At 36.9% G+C, this 21,790-nt stretch overlaps 1 protein-coding gene and 1 non-coding gene across 4 annotated transcripts in view; both read left to right on the top strand.

The window, feature by feature from the left end:
• CNTN5 (contactin 5) overlaps positions 1–21,790 on the top strand; it is a 1,537,434-nt gene that overhangs the window by 302,457 nt on the left and 1,213,187 nt on the right. The gene's annotated exons all lie outside the window — the stretch shown is intronic.
• On the top strand, positions 15,889–15,991 carry LOC144454603 (U6 spliceosomal RNA). Its single transcript, XR_013483121.1, has one exon. It is a non-coding gene; the product is annotated as a U6 spliceosomal RNA (small nuclear RNA).

The following is a 21,790-nucleotide window of genomic DNA, read 5'->3' on the forward strand; positions in this document are numbered from 1 at the left end:
AGTAAGCCAGGGAGCTTACTAGGTAGAGCGGAGGAAGGAGAGCCTTCCAAGTTTGGGAGACAGCCAGAGAAAATGCCAAAAGGCAAGAAATGAAGTGTCTTGTTCATGGAAGAGCCAGGAGGTTATTGTCACTTTATGAAAGACTACATTTGGGGGAATAAGGTATAAGAAGACTAGAAAGGTAGGAGGATACTAGATTATGAAAGGCTTTGAATGCCAAAGACAGTATATTATATTTGATCCTAGAGGTTATAAGGGTTAGATTGGAAAGAATGAGGATTGTGGAAAAGAAGGAATATTAAAGTATTAGAAGCTTTGGGTATTAGTATTGACTCCTACTAACTAGCTGTGTGTCCTTGGGCACTTACTATCTCAAGGCTTTTATTTCCTCATTGTAAAAATAACAGAGTCAGAGTGGATAGTTTCTAATATCTCTTCCAATTCTAAAAGTCTATACCTTTCATATTAATTCTAATACCATGTACATACAAAGGTACCATGACAGTGCTTAAAATTAATCCAAGTATCCTGGTTTTAGACATTCCAGGTCTTCACAAAAGAAGACCGTCTTGGAAGTAAAGGTTTCTAACAGATTATTCCCAGAAATGGAAATCTGATTAAGAAGAGGAGTTACGAGAATATTTACAAGTGCCAACAAACGTTTGGAGTGGGAAATAAATGTGTTCTCAGAAGTAGGCAACAATCTCTCAGATGCACAACACACTCAGGAGTAAGGGTTTTTGATCTGACCTAGCTCTGCTGCTGAGCCATGTGTCAGGACACTTATGTATCCTCCCTCGTTAGAAACTGAAATGGAAAGGAGGATGAGAATGTTAAGGGAAGCTGTAAAAGTCACTTTGTTTTCTCAGATGTCTCAACTTCCTTTCCCATCTGTGCAACAAAAATGTTTGCACATGATTTAATTTGGAGGAAGTTGTGGCCTTTTCTCAGCCTTTAGTTAATTAAGAAATCTGCCTATCATCACTTAAGCATATTCCTTTTATGTCTATGTTTGTGGGTGGGTGTTCGTGCTCTCAGAGGGCAGAGGTGGTGGGGGTGGGGAAAGATGAGAAAAGATACAGAACAATAAATTAAAATCTTTGAAATATTGATGATTTCATATTAAAAAAAACAACAACCAGGGTTTTCCCCCATTCCAACCTTTGATTTTCTTCTAACTTATCAACTACATTGGGCATCAAAGTTGTCCTGTTGCTATTTTTCTCCTTTACTTTCTTCATTATCCAGCTGAACCTTACTCTTTTCCTTAGTCCAGTTCCTAATCCCTCCCATTAGCCTTTTGAGAAACCCATTGTATTGAGGGGAAAATTTTTCCTTGCATCTCCAAACTTTATCCACATCATGGAAACTCACCTGGACTTACTATGCTGCTCAGCAATCCTTTTGTTCCTCCCTTATTGACAACATTTGACATGGCTGCTGTGCCAAATCTCACTTCTCATCACTAATTTCTCCTTACACCTGGGTCTCAGGAGGAGCCCTCACTTCCTCCTCTTGTGAGAAGGCATCTGAGTTTCTCAGTTTTCCTTCCACTTTAGTATACTTTCTCTGTATCTCCACATACTCTTCCTTCCTTTCCTCCAGTCTCTGAAGAATAAGTTGCCTAAGTGTGTCTTTGCTCTTGATTCTTTCATATTTTCCTTCCAACTTCTTCTACGTGTCTTGTGCCATCAAATATCACTTCTTTTCATTGCAACCTCATTTTGGTCCCCTACACTATTTGCTTCTTCTCCCCTCCTTCTAAGTGTCTTCAGGTGGCCCTTATTTTAAAAAAAAATCCCTTAGCCTAAACTGCATCTATCTATGTAATTAGTGTGAGTGGATATTCCCTCTTAGTAACCAAATCACAATTTTTCTTTATATTCATAAGTCTTCTTAAGGGGTTATAGCTGAAAAAATCCATTGGTAGCCAGACTCCTGGGGAAGAGCATCTCCAGATTTCAAAGTGCTTGCCCTTTACCAAGAGGCTGGTTGGTTCTGTGACTATATTCACAATCATAACTCACAACTTTGTGGGACTTTCCCAGAGCTTGGGTTCCATGGACATAGCCTTCTAGGACCCAGGCTCATCTTCTGGATTATTGGGTATTAGTGGATGTTGCTTTAGGTAAGCCTTGAAAACCATGTTCCCTTCAGGTTATTGTCCACTGAAGGCTTTAAACTCTTAATATAATGCAAGGAACTCGATTTAATAAATACCTACATGCATACAGCGTTTTCTGAAGTACAAAATAAAAGCACCTAGAAAAAAAAGACAGGGGCAGCTAGGTGGCGCAGCAGATAGAGCACTGGCCCTGGATTCAGGAGGACCCGAGTTCAAATCTTGCCTCAGACACATAACACTTACCGGCTGTGTGACCCTAGGCAAGTCATTTAACCCCATTGCCTAACCAAATATAAATAAATAAATAAATGAAAGCACCTAATAAAAAGCACTATGTGCAAGGGTAAGGCAACAAGAATTTATCAAATGCTTACTATGTGGCAGGCGCCATGTTAAGGGATGTGAATACAAATAGTCAGTCAATAAGTATTTATTAATTACTAACTATATACCAGCCACTATACTAAGCAATGGGAATACAAATAAAAGTAGAAAGAAGCATTCACTGCCCTCAAGGAGCTTATAGTAGGGAGACAACAAATAGAATGAAACTGAAAATCAGGTGAGGGGTACCACTCTGGGGCATGAAGGAAAATTTCTGGTGTGCAGCCTGGAGAGGAAGTAAGATATTGGGCAGCCTCTTTACGTAGAAATTCTGGGAGGAGCCATCCATTCAGAGGGAGAGGCTGTAGGGGCAGAAGGTACTTCAATATGTGAATTCCAGGGCTGGAAGAAAAGTAAAAAAGACCATTGCCAGCAAGCTTACTCTCTTCATACACAAAAGGGTGCTGAAAACAGTGAGGAGAAGGGGGTATGATGAAGGTACTCATGGTATTTAAGTCCAGAAATCAGAAGAATAGCTGGGAGGGGAATGTTGGCAGGCCTGGGCCTCTCCCCAAGATGTAGTTCCTAGTAGGAACTGACCAAACAGAGAAGGGGCCTGACATGACAAAGGGATTTGCCAGGGTGATAGAGGTCCCAGAGTGAGGCTGTAGCTGAGGCATGGTCTTAAAGACCAGATAGCCAGGAATACAGCTGGGAGAGGAATAAAGAAGACTTGGCCTGGCAAACGGTGGCTGACTGAGATGTCCCGTCTTAATTATTTTGTCAAATACAAAGAGTGCAGGTATTGCATAAACACTGATTTGAACTGGAAGTCCTGGAATAACTCCTATCAAGAGCTTTTCTGGTGTTCTTAGATCAGTGACACAGAGGGTGATCCTTGCTCAAAGCTGTTCAATTGACTTCTACAGACATCGATGAAGTACCTACTCCTTGTCAGGCACCTGTCATACAAAGAGGAAAGCAGAACATCAAATAAAGTATCCTGTGTTAGGCTTTGAAAGACCTTCAAAACCTGCCCCTTCCTACCTTCCCAGACTTCTTATATGTTACTCTCCTTCAAGTACTTTCCAGTCCAGTTAACACGGGCATCCTTGCTGTTCTTTGCATGAGACGTTCCATCTCCTTACTCTAGCATTTTCACTGGCTGGCCTACATGCCTGGAATTTTCTCCCTTTTCTTCTTGATTCCTGTCCTCCCTAGACCCCTTCAAGTTTCAGCTGAAATTGCCTTCCCCCAGAGATCATCTCTAATTTATCCTGTACTTATCTTTTTAGTTTGTTTGAATCTTGTCTTACCCATTAGAATTTGAACTGCTAGAGAGCAGGAAATGTCTTTTGTCTTTCTTTATATCCCCAGGGCCTAGCACAGTGCCAGACAACTGTTGTTGTTCAATCCTGTCTGACTGAACATGATGCCATTTGGGGTTTTCTTGGCAAAGATACTGGAGTAAGTAGTTTTGGAGAAGCCAAATGGAGAAGCCATTTCCTTCTCCAGAGCATTTTACAGATGATGAGCTGGGACAAACAGGGTTAAGTGATATGCCCAAGGTCACACAGCTATTAAGTGTCTGAGCCCAGAACCGAACTAACAAAAATGAATCTTTCTGACTCCAGCACTCTAATAAATGATTGTTAAGCACTTGACACATCCTGCTCTCTACTTCCACTGGGTGAATAAGTATTTACAAATTCATTTAAGGGAAGAAAGAAAACATTACTCTTTTGGGCATGTGGGATTAGGAAAGTTTTATTATGTTCATTATGTTGATTATGCTAAATTTAAAGCCAGACCTAAGGATTCCAAGGCGGGTAAAGGTGAAAGGTGAGAGTGTTCTAGTCATTTAGGATAATTCAGTTATAGGAAGGGGAATGCTAAGGACCTAAGATTCCTATGGAAGTCAGAGTCAGGGATATATTTAAAGTATTCTTTACTACTTCAAAAATGTAAAGGAGAAAGCATTGAGAGGAAGGCAATGGAAGAAAGGGCGAGATAAGAGCTTTTATATTGTTTTCCTTCTTGTGTCTTGCCTGGTTTTATCCTTTACTGAAAAGCATCAAAATAAGCCCTTGGAAGCTCCACTTAACTATAGGTAATCCTGATCATAGAAAAATAATTTTATCCAGTGTGAGTGAAAACATTGACTTTAGACAAATTTTTATTTGTAAAAGGCACACAGCTTTATCTAAGCTAATCATATTCTATAAAGATTCGTTAATTAGGTTAATTATACTTACTTCAAAAGATCTGAATTCTTCTACATAAGCAACCTACCTAGGGATGGGAATGACAACTTCTTAGCACCTAGGTAGATGCACTTTAGGAGTGACTGTGGCCATTCTTCTAGTGAAACTCAGCTCTGAACTTAGCTAGCCTGGTCCTTGTGCCTTCTGCTAGAGGCACAAAGTCGACACTTTCCCAAGTTAACTATATTCATTTAAAACACAGTGATATAAAACTGAAGTTATATGTTGCGTGTGTGTTTTGTTTTGTTTTGTTTTCATTCAGTTCCTGCCTTTTGTTTAAACAGTAAGCCCCAGTTAAACTAAAATGTGGGTTTGGAAGGAGGAAAAAACAGATTTGGAAAAAGAAGAATTCAGAATCTTTAATGTCTTAATAAAATAAGAATAGTATTTCCAAGGTGACCAGACATTTTTGCCTTGATTTAGTCAGTATTTTGAATAGTGATATTGCCTTAGTGAGATTATAGCATAAAACAGTGTGGCTAGAGCTTGGCAAAAGGAGTAAAAAAGTACATGATAAGTAGAAAATTTGTCAGGAAATTATGTCTATGATACATAGACTGAAAAAATATGCAGGAAGAGCTATGAGCTAATACTACTCTATCACTTGAATGGAACATAATTTTTGATCATTTGTTAGGTGTGTGGTGTTGAAAGTATTAATGCCTGTTATAGGGCTAATGATTTTCCGGAAATTATGAAAAAAGGTTTTAATAGCAAAAAGAGGAAGCATTTGATAAAGAAGAATTATGTATACATTATGCTTTTCTGGGATAGAAGAAAAGAGGAAAAGGAAAATGTTCTATGAAGTCAGTCTTCCTACCTCATCTGTAATCCCCCTTGGTTTTATTTATTTGGGCCTACATTAGGGCAATGTAAGTTCTCATTAAAGATTTTAGAATGACTAATGCTAATTGTTGTGAAAAAAGAGACATTTGAAAATATATTAGGTTGGAAGCATATATATTATATGAAATGTAAAATCAAAATTTAATGTGAAAATTGAAAAAAATAATGGGAGCACACATGCAAATTGAAATTAATAATTGAGAAAGGACAGTCAGGAAATTAAAGAGAGAGAAAATTATGTGAGGCACTCAAATTAAATTTTGATAACATAATCAAGAATAATATTGATAAGGAAGGAAAAGGGGAGGGAGTTTAAGACAATGATATGGCTACATGAGGAGTTTTGAGAATTCAGATTTTAAAAAGACATGTACAAAAAATAAAAGCAGAAACATAAGAACAACAACAACAAAAAGCTATAGTCCTCTTGTAGAAGTCTCCACTGTCATTAATAAACTGGTAGATTAGGGAGGTGCTGTAGATTTAGCTTACCCAAATTTAAGTAAAGTGTTTGATAAAGGAAAACCCATTGTTCTTTAGGACAAGAAAGAATAAATGGGCTAGATCAATCCCTACCAAAGAATCAAAAATCTAGGAGGTCATTAATGAGATGCTATCTCCTTGGAAGGATGTCTTTAGTGGGGAGATCTCAGGCTTTGTGCATAGGCTTGCATTATCTTTTTTTTTAATCAGTTATTTATATTTAGGCATATATGTGCTTACCATATTTATAAATAAAAAACTAAGAGGGATAGTTAATACATTGATGACAGAATCAAATATCCAAAATTATTTTTAATATACTAGAACACTGATATAAATATCATCATTCTCAGCCAAACTCCTGGAAAAAGTTGTTTCAAGAAGTGGAGGCCCTCATTGCCTCCACTTTCTCACTTATATCTCTTTCATCTGAAGCAAAAGAAATCTGGCTTCCAACCTCATCATTCAAATGAAATCGCTCTCTGCAAAGTTACCAATGATCTCACAATTGCCAAGTCTAATGGCTTCTTCTCATTCCTCATCCTTCTTGACTTCTATGCAGTATTTGACACTCAACCCCATCTTAGTCTCTTTACCAGACCATCCTCCATGTCACATCTACTAAATGTCCTGAGCACTTTTTTCTTTTTTTCTTTGTATGTTCTCATCAGCTCCCAAGGATTCATTTTTTATCTTTTTGCAAATAGAGTGCCAGGCTTGGAGTCAGGAAGAATAATCTTCCTGAATTAAAATCCAGCTTCAGATAATTACTAGCTGTGTGACACTGGGCAAGTCACTTAACTGTGTTTGCCTTCGTTTCCTCACTTATAAAAGGAGCTGGAGAAGGAAATGTCAAACCACTGCACTGTCTTTGCTAAGAAAACCCCAAATGATATCACAAAGAGTCAGACATGACTGAAATGACTTAACAACAATAACAAACCAAAGTGACAGATCAAGCCTTACTGTCTCTCCTGTATGCCAGTCCCCTATCACTAGCTGTCTATTGGACATTTTGAACTATATTACCCATAGGCATAGCAAGGTCACAGATGTCTTTTTAAGTCACACAGGTTTGCCACTTTGGTATCATGCTTATCTTTTCACTTGCATTTACCCTTTATATCAAATCAATTGCTCCACAACTTCTCTTACCAAAGTCTGTTCTTCCATTTCATGCTGGTCTTCTTACCTGGCTTCTTCCTGCCAATAGGGTATCAGAGAGTGACACCATTCCAATATCCCAGTCCCAAAGCTGTTCTTTTCTTTCTTTAAAAAAATACATTTATTATTAACATTCATTTTTAAAAGTGTGAGTTCTGAATTCTCTCCCTCCCAACACCTCCCCATCCATTGAGAAGGCAAGCAATGTGATATCAATTATACACATGAAATCATGTAAAACATATTTCCGTACTAGCCATGTTGTAAAAAAATAAAATCAAGAAGAATAAAGAAAGTGAAAAAAATTGCTTCAATCTTCATTAAGGTTTTATCAGCTCTCTCTGTGGAAGTGGTTAGCATTTTTCATCATAAGTCCTTCAGAACTGTCCTTGCACCATTGTATTGATCAAAGTAGCTATGTCATTCACAGTTGGTCATTATTACAAGACTGCTATCAGTGTGTACAATAAGGTTCTCCTGCTTCTGCTTGCTTTACTTTACATCAGATCACGTAAGTCTTCCCATGTTTTTTGGAAAACATAGTGCTCATCACTTCTTATACAATAGTATTCCATCAAAATCATATACTATAACTTGTTTAGCTATTTGCCAATTGATGAACATCCCCTCAATCTCCAATTCTTTGACACCACAAAAAGAGCTACCATAAATATTTTTACACGTATAGGTCCTTTTTTTTTCTTTGATTTTTTTGGGGGATACAAGCCTATTGGTGGTATAGCTGGGTCAAAGGGTATGTACAATTTTATACCCCTTTGGGCATAATTACAAATTGTTCCCCAGAATAGTTGGACCAGTTCACAACTACACCAATAGTACATTTGTATCCCAAGAATTTGTGATTTTCCTTTTCTATCATATTAGCCAATCTAATAAGTGTGGGTAAAGCCTCCAATTTTTATAAATTTGATTCAGTTTCCTATATATTTGAGACACAAAGCCTTTTTCAGAAAAAAAAAAACTACTGCAATTTTCCCCCTGGGCTGTCCTTTACAAGCTTGTGAGACATTTCCTGCTTATCAGAGAAAGAAAGTTGCCATGTCTTCCCAGACACTCTGCCTGTCACCTGACCTGGTCTGCCTACAGAAATAGGAGAGAAATGCCATTTGATTAGCTCCCTCCACTGTCCCCTCACAGTGAGAGGAATTCACAAGACCAAACCCCTAATAGTGTTGATAACCCACCTGAATGCATTCCTCAATGATTAGCAAACTCTCACCCAGTTCAACCCTCCTTATCCAAGTGATCCTGAAACTCCAATCAATATCCAAACCCCATTATCCACTCCCTCCTGCCCACTCTATTGTTCTCATCTCCCTAAACTCAATCCCACCTTCTGAAGTTTTTCCACTGTGTTCTCTATAATATTTTTTCTGTAGGAAACAAACTTTCTTTCATCTTAAATCCTCTGTTTTCATCTTTTGGCCCTTACTGAAACATGGCTCCTCCTGGTGACACAGTCTCCCTGGTCACCCTTTCCAGCACTGGTTGTATTTTTACTCCTTCCTTCTGACTCACAGGTTGAGGTTGGAGTAGTTGGAACACTCCTTGCTCTCCATTGTTATTTCAAGGTTCTCCTTCTACTCCCATCCCTCAGTGACCAGTTCTCCTTTGAGGTTCAACCAAGCCATACTACCCAATCAAAATCCTACTAGCTCTTGTCTACTGAACTCTAGGACACTCCTCTTCTCTTTTCAATTTCATTTCCAGGCTTACAGTCTTTTTCTACTCCAAAAATACTGTCTTCATCCTAGAGGACTTAAACATATATACTGATACTTCACAAACATCCTTACCTCCTAGTCCCTCAACTGGCTCATTTTTCATGACCAATTTCTCTACCCTATCTTAGCTACAGACAAAAATGATCATAGCTTTGATTTTTCCATCACTCAGAAGTATTCCACTTCCATGTTCATGAACCCTGAAATTCCCTTATCTAATCACAATCTGTTGGCATTCTACCTTTCCCTCTACCTTGTCACCCTAAACCCTATTATTCATCTTCAATGAGACATCCAATCCCTTCATCCCTTCCCAGGCTACACTCTCTCCCCCTTCTTCATCTTGACCCCTTAGTCAAATAGTTTAATTATATACTGGCCTCTTCTCTTCAATCCATTCTCTTCCATTATCCTATCACTGATCTTGCTCTGTCAAGTCTAAGCCTCAGATCATTTTCACATTTTGATTCATTCAATACCTCCTAATATACTGCTGAGTGAACCTGAAGAAAATCAGAAAATCATGAAACTTTGCTAATTGGATCCACTACAAATTTATGCTACATATTCTATCTACTGGGTCCTCACTGCAGCAAGGCAATCTTTTTATATCTACCTAATTGGTTCATTATCTCATTTGCCAGAGCAACTTTTCTAAACCTTTTTAGCACTCCTCAATCTTTCCATAACTTCCCAAACCCACCTCTTCAGTTGAGAACCCCAGCTCATAGTTCACTGAAAAAACAGAAGCTGTTAATCAATATTTACCTTCTTTTTCATCTCACCCATCCCACATGCCTCCTTCAATATCTTTGCTTTCACACTATTTCATATGGAGAGGTAGCCCTTCTTCCTACCAAGGCAAACCCAGCTAGATTCAGAAGACATCTCAGTCCATCCCATCTGACCACTAGTCTCACATTTCCAAATTCCTGTTAGACCTCTCTAACTATATACCCAGTAGACATCTTAAACTCAACATGTTCAAAACTGAACTCATTTTCTTTCCCCCTAAGTACTCCCCTTTCCTAAATTTCCTATTACTGTTGAGTGTACTACCATCTTCCCAATCACCCTAGGCTCTCAATCAAGTGTCATCTTCAACTTCTGATTCTTTCTCAAACTTTACTCCACCACTCCATACTGAATCTATTGGCAAAACCTGTCAATTTAACTTATGCAACATTTCTCATTTTCATTCATTGTCTTCTCTAATTCAGCCGCCACCTGATGTAAGCCCTTATCACCTCATGTCTGCCTTATTGTGAAAACACAGATCCTGCTGCCTACACCAATTGTAAGGAAGCAGATCTCTCCTGCCCTGATTATGCTTATTGTAGAGAGGCAGAACTCTGAGAGAATACCGAGATACCAAAGAAAAGACTATCCACGTTAGCATGGGGATATGTGTATAGATATATTAGGGTTTATTGAGTTAATTGGAGGAGTTCAGGGAGTTTATTCATGAGACCAGCACTTGCTGGCGGGAAGATTGAATAGTGGATCCCCACAACACCCTTAGGCCAGGTCAGATATTATATAGAAACAGAACAAAGAAGACATAGTGCCAGGGATGACCCAGGGTCACATACAAGTTTTTCCATGTGAAAGTTGGAGCTTCTTTTGTTTGTATACATTTTTCAAGGTAATTTACATTAACTATGGAGTCATAGGTCATATTCCTATGCTCTGCTTATTACTGTACACTCCACCCTTTGTGACCAGGTTATATATTCTTTCCATAGTATTTTCCACTGAATTTCTTGAGTGGTACTTGAGTAATTTCATCAACATAGAGGAAGCAGAGGAGCATTCCACTGACCTACATTGGATGCACCATCCTCATTAGCAATATAAATACAAATAGACAAATAACATCAGCAAAAAGAGAATTACTACAGTTAATGCAATAGCCTGCTGGTTGGTTCCCCTGCCACACCCTTTTCAGGTCCATCTTCCATTCAGCTGCCAAAGTCATCTTCCTAAAATTTAGGTGTGAGGACATTACCCCTTCCCCCATTCGATAACATTCAATGGCTTCCTTACACTTTCAGAATCAAATATAAAATCCCCTGTTTGGACCTCCCCCGGGGGTATTATAACTTTAAGTATAAAATTTCTTACTCTTTACCTTTCTCCCAAAGTACTATTTCCATCTAAGCTGTGATGTAGCTACTCTTTCTTCTGTGTTGCCAGGCTATTGAAATCTCTACCTGGTTTTGAACTAGCTGCTACTTTTATGCAATCCTCTCAGGGCATGATCAAGTCTCTCACCCAATAGGAGTAGACTTCCTGTTACAAGTAAATGAAATTTCATTGATTCAAAGAGGTATCCAGCTCTACTCATAACTAGTTGTAACTAATTCAATCAAAAAGTCCTTGACTAACAAAGTACACTTAAGTGGGGTGTGATAAACACTAGACTTCCCATTTTTAGGCAAGAAACAATTTTCTAAAAATTACAGCTGTTTCCAATATTAAATGGGCTGCCTTGTGAGGTAGTAATATTCTAATCACTGTGAATGTTTTAAAAAAAGTATTAAAAGACGATTATTAAGGGTTTTTCAGAAGGATCTATGAATAATCTCAGAGGTTGGACGATGGTGACCTCTGAAGTCCTTTCCTTCTTGAAAAAACTGTGATTATATGATTGGTTAGAGAATCAAAAATAGGCTTAAAGTCAATTACTAACTCAAAACCTTACTAATTAATAAAATGCAACCCTGAAAATCCTTAGGAAAAATTAGAGTGGCATGTCATAATCATTAACTCTCTATGACATCTGTTGTTAGCTCTATCACTTGCTGCTGTGTGGTGATGACTAGAAGATACAGAGAATCAAATCAACGACAATTAGCCCAAGTCCTTGGGAGAGATTACAGTCAGTGTATAATTGGATGCTGCATTCCTAGTAGAATTGAAGTGCCTCAGACATTCTGTCTGTGTTAAGCCCCAGGAAGTGCCATAAGTAGCAAGTATTTCCTATGTACCCTAAGCATTTCAGTGAGACCTATGAAAGGACTCAGGCACTTTCCTAGGCATTTGATTGCTCATTGTAAATGAGAAAAGGGCAAAGCAACCACAAAATTGTTAAGGACTTGGGGAATTTAAACTGAAACCACAACTTCAGTAAGTGCCACCTGACTCAGAAAGAGTGAATAGCACCAAAGGTCATAGAAAGGTCAAGGACAATGAAGAATGAGAAAATGCTATTGGATATGCCAATTAAGAGGTCATGTGAGACCTTAGAAAAGTTTTGACAGTGATGGGGGGAAAAGCCAAGTTAATGAGTTTTGAGGAGAGAATACTGAGGAAATGGAGGCAACTAATACAGACTACTCTTCTATATCAAATATAGAAATTTATTAGTGATGTGGAGGAGAAAAACAGGTTGAATTATTTTAGGTGGAAGAAAAGTCAGAGAAAAATTTCTTAGCATAGTGATGAATATGTTGGTAGAAACATGAGATGGATCCAGTGCAGAGAAGGAAAGGGGGTGAGAGAGAAAGAGAGAGACAGAGACAAAGACACAGAGAGACAAAGAGAGACGCAGAAAGAGAAGAGTGTTAGGATAAGGGCCTAGAGAAATAGGAGAGCTGGAATCGAAGGCAGAAATAAAAGGATTAGTCTTGATAAAGAATAGGGTCACTTTAACCTCTGAGATCAAAGATAAAGAGGAAAGGATGTGTTAAAGTCATAGATGTTTTAAAGTGTTGAGGTAGAAAGATGAGGGAGTTTATCTTTCTTCTAGAGAAATAAAGGATCCAAGGCATATTTGGAGAGGATATAGTAACAACCAGGGCACAATTCTCACGCCAATTCAGTTATGGATTTGCAGAATCAGATCGTGCTGCTTCCTGCTATTGCCATTAATATGTACAGTTGTAGAATCCTCTTCCATTTGACTGGAGTCCAGTGGCAAGACACGGATGACTGGAGATGACCCTAGATGCACTGAGAGGCTTGGCTTTTTTGAGGTAAGGTCTTTCCCCAGTCCCAGTTTGCCCATTCAGTGATTAAGGCTAGGTAAAAATGAGGCAAAGAATGCCTCTTTTACCTAGTCAAAAAAATAAAACTAGTCTGGGAGGGGAATACCCTCAGGGTTTCCCACCAAAACCTAAACAATTGCTATTTACACTCACTGAGACATCAGAATGCAAACAATGATCAATTGAGGCTTGAACTGGGACACATGGTTGGCCAATCAATGACAGCCAGAGTGATTTAGGTTTAAGGCACGGTCCATCAAAAAGAAATCTAGCCAGTAAGTCCCAAGATATTTTGCTAGATTTCAGCAATCAAAATTTATATTCCTTTGGGCTGAGTATCCACAGGTAAGGATATGAATCCCTATATGGACAGAGGGAGAGGAGGGAGGGAAGGAAAGAAGTAAGGAAGGAAGGAACAAATGAACGAACGAATGAACATAGACAGAGATAGACTCTGTCTCTCTTATTTTTGGTATATTTTATCTCTTCTGCTCCATTGTAAGCTCCTTGAGGTAAGAGGTCATGGCTTATTTATCATTATATCTCCCACAACCCATAATTCAGAGCTCCATGTGAAAAAACTGTTATAGAATTTTTTTAAAAAAAGAAAGATAAAGCCTTAAGAATTCTAAAAATAATGAGACAGTGATGGGGGTAGGGCTCAAACCAAGAACTTCGCCTCTTGCCCCAAAGGGAATCTGACTCCCACTTGTCTACAGACCCCAGCTCCTCATCTCCCTTTGAAAGCCTTAGCCTTACCTTTTAATCTTATTCAGATGCACCTTTGCCCCTTGCCCTAAAAGAATCTGGCTCCCTTTTGTCTATAGGTCCCAGAAAGGCCTTACTCTGGTCTCAAAGGGTTCCTTCTCTACTCCCCTTATCTCCCTTTGAAAGTCCTAGCTCAACCCTTTGATCTTGTGCAGATGCCTTTCAAACTTCTGCCTTCCTGTTCCCTCCATTAGCTATTCCTATTGTCTGTTCAATCTCTCAGACCTCCCCAATTAGAATTCTTAACTGGACCCTTTTCCCAGCCCTTTCTCCTGCAGCCCAAAGTTACTTTAGTATTAAAGATCCACCCTGGCCCCCATTCAGACACTGAGAATTTCTTATGCCCCAAAAGGCTGAGCTTTTCTAGTGCCCACTAGTCATTATGGGTGTCACCTGGCCTATGTGATATATCACTAATAAACTTTTCCTCTGGCTGAAGAACATTTGAGATGAATTCATTTAGACAGGGCCCGGTACCACAATTTTGGGTTTGCAGCACCCCGAAAGTCCTAGGCTTCTTCAACAGGAATACCATTGATTCTGAGTTTCATATCCTCAGACTTCCTGTAGTCTTGCTTACAGTACGATTTCTCAGACAAATGAGAGCCCTGTGCAAAATGAAGGCCACTGCAGCTATGTTTGATAGAACTGGTGAAAGGCATATATGAAACTATTAAAAATGAAGAGACATTATAGATTGAGGTTCCAGTTGCTTGGAAGAATAAGCTAGTTATATGTGTAGGGTTATGGGTCATCTCACCATGAATGACAACAAATCTATGGAATGATTGACTAATTTTTAAAAATCATATTAAAAAGCCGAAGCAATATTAATAGAACATTGCGTCAATGAACAAAATGAATGGAAAAAAATAAGTAGAAGAAACAAGACTGGGACTTTCTTTTTTGGATGTGGTACAGGATTATGATTTTTTTTTTGGTTTGTTTTCATGTGTCTATCAACTGCTAGGAAAGGAAGCAATAATAGTAATTGCACTAAATCGTACATTCAAAGATATATTATTTACTTAAATTCACTCATGACACAGGCATAGACAAATAATCAAAATTTTTAGCTGTTTTTTTTTGTCTAATCTCAAGCAACAATGATTAGGTTGCAAAAATCAAGGATATACATATTAATATTAAAAAATGACTTCTACAACAATAAGTCTGAGGTAAGAAATGCAAATGTTAATTACCCCCATTTTACAGATGGGGAAACTGAGGTTCAGAGAGGTTAATAACTTGTGAAGACCACTCATCTGTTAAGTGTCAGAGCTTGTATTTGAAACCAAGTCCCTAACTTGAGGTTCAGTGCTCTTCTATTTTTTCTACATGCAGAGAAATAGGGACTCAGAGAGTAAAGAGGGAGAGAGACAGAAAGGAAGAGACTCAGAGAAAGACACAGAAAGAGACAGAGAGATACAGAAAGACAGAGACAGTGATGTGCTTGACTATTCAAGCCATAGATTAAAATCAGTCTCATGACTGTAGTTATATTGTATTTTATATATTTGTAGAGTTGTGTATGCAGTATCTATGTATGCACATGATTCTGTCCAGCTCCTCTTTCCAGCTTTGTTTTCTATACTGTCATTTCTGCTTCTTCATATAGCATATCCCTGATTTAAGAGTTGAAATGTGATGGCTTCAAGGTTACTGACAGAGAAAAGAGTTTATCGTGGAGATACTTATGTGTGTCTCTCTTTCTTTCTTTCTTCTTCTTTTCTTTCTTTCTTTCTTTCTTTCTTTCTTTCTTTCTTTCTTTCTTTCTTTCTTTCTTTCTTCTTCTTTTTCTTTCTTTCTTTCTCTTTCTTTCTCTTTCTCTTTCTTTGTTCACTGTCCTCTTTCCATTTTCATTCTTAAATGCCATTAAACGTTTTTCCTCTCCACTGTTTATGTTTTATGAGGCAATGCCTCTCACAACCTCCTACCAACTGTAAGATTTTACAAATACGTTTGTATTCTGAACCACCATTGCCATGGGTGGCCATGTATCTATGCTTGGTAAAGAGAGCAAGTTTTTGCTGGTTAAGGTAATTTCCAAAATCTTTTCTTATATTTATTGGGGTGATTGATTTATATTAGTGAAACTGCTGTAGGAAATTACTAGTCATCAAAGTACCAAAATATATAATAGACACAAATACTCCTTTAAAATAAATAACGTAAGATGCTTGCTTTGACAGCACATATACTACAGTTGGAAAGATACAGAGAAGATTAACATGGCCCCTGTGAAAGGATAACATGCAAATTCATGAAGCGTTCCATATTTTTGCTAGAAAAAAATAACAAAATTCATGCGGAACAACAAAAGGTCCAGAATATCAAGGGAACTAATGAAAAGAAATGCTAGAGAACATGGCCTGCCCATACTAAATCTTAAATTATATTATAGAGCAGCAATCATCAAACTACTTGGTACTGGCTAAGAAATAGAGTGGTGGAGCAGTGGAATAAGTTAGGTACACAGGACACAGTAGTCAATGATTATAGTAATCTACTGTTTGATAAACCCAAAGACCCCAGTTTCTGGTATAAGAACTTACTATTTGACAAAAACTACTGGTAAAACTGGAAAAGAATATGGCAGAAACTAGGCATAGAACATATGTACTTATGCATATAACATAGACACAAAATCTCACACCATGTACCAAAATAAAGTCAAAATGGGCACGTGATTTAGATATAAAGGCTGATACTCCCCAGCAAACTGGGAGAGCAAGGAATGGTTTACCTGTCAGATTTATGGAGAACAGAAGAATTTATGACCAAACAAGAGATACAGAACATTATGAAATGCACAATGAATAGTTTTAATTACATTAATTTGAAAAGTTTTTGCACAAAGACAATGCAACCAAGATTAGGAGGGAAGCAGAAAACCGGGAAAGAATTTTTATAACCAGTGTCTCTGATAAAAGCCTCATTTCGAAAAGATGTAGAGAACTACATCAAATTTATAAGAAAACAAGTCATTGCCCAATTGATAAATGGTCAAAGGATATGAACAGGCAGTTTTCAGAGGAAGAAATTAAAGCTATCTACAGTCATACAAAAAAAATGCTCTAAATCACTATTGATTAGAGAAATGCAAATCAAAACAACTCTAAGGTACCACATCACACCTATCAGATTTGCCAACATGACAAAACAGGAGAATGATAAATGTTGGAGAAGATGTCGGGAAATTAGAACATTAATGCATTGTTGGTGGAGTTGGTGGAGTCCAAAATTCAACCATTTTAGAGAGTCATTTGGAACTATGCCCAAACGGCTATAAAAATGTGCATACCCTTTGACCCAGCAATAGCACTTCTAGGTCTATATCCCAAAGAGATCATAAAAATGGGAAAAGGACCTATGTGTACAAAAATATTTATAGCTGCTCTTTCTGTGATGGCAAAGAATTAGAAATTGAAGGAATGCCTATCAATTGGGGAATGGCTGAACAAGTTGTGGTATATAAATATAATGGAATACTATTGTGTTACAAGAAATGATGAACAAGTAGATGCCAGAAAAACCTGGAAAGACTTGTATGGACTGATACTGAGTAAGGTGAACAGAACCAGGAGAATGTTGTGCATAGTAACAGCCACATTATACGATGACTACCTTTGACAGAGTTAGCTCTTCTCAGCAATGCAAGGATTTGAGACATCTCCAAAAGTCTCATGCTGGAAATTGCTATCCACATCCAGAGAAAGGACTGCAGAATTTGAATGCAGATCGAAGCATACTACTTGCTCTTTTTTTCTCTTTTGTTTTGTTTCTTCTTTCTTATGGTTCTTCCTATTGGTTCTAATTCTTCTTTACAGCATGACTAATATGAAAATATGTTTAATAGGAATGTATATGTAGAGTCTATATGTAAATATATGCATATTATATATATATATATTATTATATATATGTATGTATATGAACACACACACACATGACACATAATCGAACTGTACACCATCTTGGGGAGAGAGTCGGCATGAGGGGGAGAAAATTTAAAACTCAAAAGCTTATGGAAGTGAATGTTGAAAACTAAAAAAAAATTAATTAAATAAAAAGCAACGTAAGAAGTAGAGAAATTAAATAGGTAGAAAAAACACCATGAGCTGTTGAAAAATAAGTAGTTAATGACATATGTTGCTATCAGCTATAACATTCTATGGGTAAAGGAGGATTAACATGGCCCCACATTAAGTGGATTTCATACCTCAAGTTCTTCAAATGAAAATATTAAACTATCCTAGGCAGATGAATGTTTTCAAGAAGTGTACTGACTTCAATTCAGCTAAAAAAGACTTGAGAGGGTTATAATGATCCAGGAGAAAAGATCAAGCTGATCATTGTCCTTTTGTCCTTCATATCTTTATGTTCTTTGGAGTTCAAAGAGAAGATAGTCTTATGATAACTTGTTATAGTGACATTATTCTTAGAGTTTGGTGCCTGATAAACTGTTTTTGAGGTTGATAAAATGATTTCTGTATTGAATTAAGGCATTATGTTGCAGGCTCAACTTCTGTAGAATCACCAAAATCAAAATATTTGTTGGGAAAACTTTAGTAGTCAAAGGGGAGATGGGGATTATTTTAAAATATTTCTATTCCCACATGATTTTAATTTCTTTTCAGAGGTCTCTATATTTTGGGAGCTTTTTAGTCAATCTTGTTTTTCACTGATAAGTTTATCAGAGCAAAATATTTTCAAAACATTCTTAAATTTTGGTGAGACAATATTATGTCTGGACAGTTGTTGGGGATAGCTTTATATTTGATCATGCCATGATTCCATGTAATTTATTTGCTGAATTCTCAAAGATATTTTAAGTTTTGTACTTGTGCAGGGATTTGTTTTCTGTTAATGAAAAGTAGCCAGCCTCTAGTATATAATTCTGACCTCTTTTCTGCATCTTTCTAGCTAGAAGGGGAAATTTTTTTGCAACCTGAAGTTATGCTACCTATTGATTTTTTTACCATTTTCATGTAAAGTGCTTCACCACTCCTGAAGTCTATGCTTCTTACAAATGACCTTCAATATTTTATAGTAGCAATGAGTTGGTCTTATTTTCTGTTGTTACCATAAGACCCTCCATTTCTGTAAAGAAAGCTGCTTGACTTTTTAACTTATTTATTTTTTGTTACTTCTTTGTTGACATATTATTTATTGATTCACTTTTGGATGATGTCAGCCATGGGACATAAAGATATGAGGCCTAACTCCCTTGCATTTACACATCCTCAAGATCACTTAAATTTGAGTGATTAGGAGGAGAGCTGGATTTTTAAACTTAACCTATTACAGAGCAGCTGAATTCTGAACCAACTCAGAGACAACCGAGTTCAAACACAAAAAGCCATGATATAGGTAGTAGTCACAGGACAAAAACAATTACAGGATAAAAATAATTACTTGCAAATTGGATCAATAAGAAAATGATCCAAAATTGGTGTTAATCTTTTCAACTGACAGCAGCACTTAGATGCCTTCTGCTGATTCAGCACACATTACTAGGATCTGAATTTTGTTCAACATATAATGCAATGTGTAAATTATGCTCTTTTGATCTTTGGGACAGTTTATACAAGACTTCCAGGTTCCCATTTGCAATCTTATTTCCTGCTGTTGCCCCTTTCTAATGGTTACTCACAAACTTACTATACTGACAAGAAGGACAGGAGCAGGGAAGTAGTCACAGGGACCAGAGTAAGATACAATTTTAACATAGCTGTTATTGTTATTATTGTTATTGTTGATTCTAGTGTTTATTACCATCATTTTAGCAATTTAATATATCTAAACTTGCTTATTTAACTTTCAGGAACACTTAACAATAGTGTGTTATATTAGAAAGAACTGTATCAGGTGAGATGTTCTTTGAAAATTAAAATATCTCATTAATGAGATGATATTGAGAGCAGGGATGGAGACAGTCTCTATTGGCATGAGACAATTTCTATTAGCATGTGGCCATAGATTTTTGCTTGAAGGAAGTACATTAGAGAATGTCTAATCCAACTCTCTCAATTTATAGCTGAGGAAACCAAGATCCAGAGATGTTAAGTGGACCTTAAGCCGTAAGTGGCAGAAGTGCGATTTTAATTCAGGTCTACTGATTCCAAAACTATCCCTTCTTTTCTACCTTACAACATTGTACCTTCTTAATTTTTTAAAAATTTGTAGCTAGAACAATTATATATATTGTTTATTTGAAATGTAAGCACTTTAATCTGTCAATGTATTTGGTTAAGCGTGTGTGTGTGTGTGTGTGTGTGCATGTGTGTGTGTGTGTGTGTGTGTGTGTGTATATCTGGCCTCAGATACTTATTAGCTGTGTGACCCTAGATAAGTCACTTAACTCTGTTTGCCTCAATTCCCCATCTGTAAAATGAGCTGAAGAAGGAAATGAGAAATAATTTCTATGTCTTTGCCAAATAGGGTCACGAAGAGTCAGATACGACTGAAATAACAACATGTGAATAAAACAATGTATCTTAAAATATGTCAATAAACTTCTGTAGTTAAAGATCTCCAAAACCCAGATTTCAATTTCAATTCCCCTATCTCCAGGGCAGTTCTTGAGCTTTTTTTTTTTTTAAATCATCAACCCCTTTGACAATCTGGTCAAACTTTTAGACTCTTTTTAGAATTTTTAAAAATCTTAAATGGAAGAAAATATTAAACTTCAGTTTGAAATTTGTGAAAATAAAGATGTATTTTTTCCCCCAACCAAGTTCATAGACTCCTCGAAATCTGACCACAGACTCCAGGTTAAGAATCCTTGCTATATGGCAACTCGCTACAATGATATTTTGCAAAAGCTTAAATTTCCATAGTGACAGGCTGAAATTGAAATGCAAAATAAATATCATTGCAACTGAAAAAAAGGAAATAATGCAAATGTCCAGTCTCCAGGGGCACAAATCTCAGGAATTATCTTTTGTATATGAAGATTATTATATTCAGATTGGTCATTTTAATTTTTTACAAAATATATATGTGTATGTGCATATGTACATATACATACATACCTATACACATACACTTACATATATATATATATATATATATATATATATATATATATATATATATATATATATATATCCCCTTTCAACAAATTACTGGTTTTAACATATACTAATTTGGCTGTTTCTCCTAAGATTGTTTTTTTTTCTGACTTCAAAAGAACTTGAATTTCCAATCAATGTTGGATCTTTGCTCCATCCATTATATCTGTAAGCATTTCACCTTCCCTTCCACATAAATCTAGGACACAGGGTCTGCTACAGATAGAATATTGCCTAGCTACTTCACCCAAACTGCAGTCCGAACAGGATTTGGGTGATTGGCTGACTAAAAACATTGAGGCATTGGTTTCCAGCTCTCTAAATCTGATCATTCCTCTTTTATAGAATTTTCTACACTCATTCATTAAGGATCTCTTAATTAACAGGGCTAAAGGTTGCAGTTTTGATGTCAAGATGATAGGAAGAAAGAGAAGAGCTCTTGTCATTAATCTTTTTAAAGGTGATTTTAAACTACAAAATATGACAACAAATAGTGATAAGAGCTTTTGTCTTGTAGTTTATAAACATTGGTATTATATTTTTATTATAGCAAGTATATATTTTCTGAAGAATATTTAAAGCTTTTGCTACTCTTAATGGAATTTAGGTTTTAAAGCTCTTTCTTACTTTCCCATCTACCTTTGCAATCTACCTTACTCCTCTCCACTACTCTTTTTTTTTTCCCTATCCATACATTTTCCCTGGCTATACCCCATGACTAGAATCCTCTCTAGCCTCATTTCCATTTCTTAGTTTCCCTGTTTTCTATCAATTCTCACCTAAAATTTCACCTTCTACCAGAAGCTTTTCCTAGCATTCCTTAATCTTATTGCCTTCCTTCTCAGTAGTTTATCCTGTATATATCCTGTAGTAATTTATCTTGTATATAGCTTGTCTGTGCATAGTTGTTTGCATGTTGTCTTCTCGATTAGACAATGAGTTCCTTGAAAGTATAGATTTTATTTTTTTTTTACTTTTTTATGTCCTCAACAATTGGCACAGTGCC

Source organism: Phascolarctos cinereus, unplaced genomic scaffold (assembly GCF_003287225.1).
Source record: "Phascolarctos cinereus isolate Bilbo 61053 unplaced genomic scaffold, phaCin_HiC Scaffold_726;HRSCAF=1367, whole genome shotgun sequence".
Taxonomy (NCBI): domain Eukaryota; kingdom Metazoa; phylum Chordata; class Mammalia; order Diprotodontia; family Phascolarctidae; genus Phascolarctos; species Phascolarctos cinereus.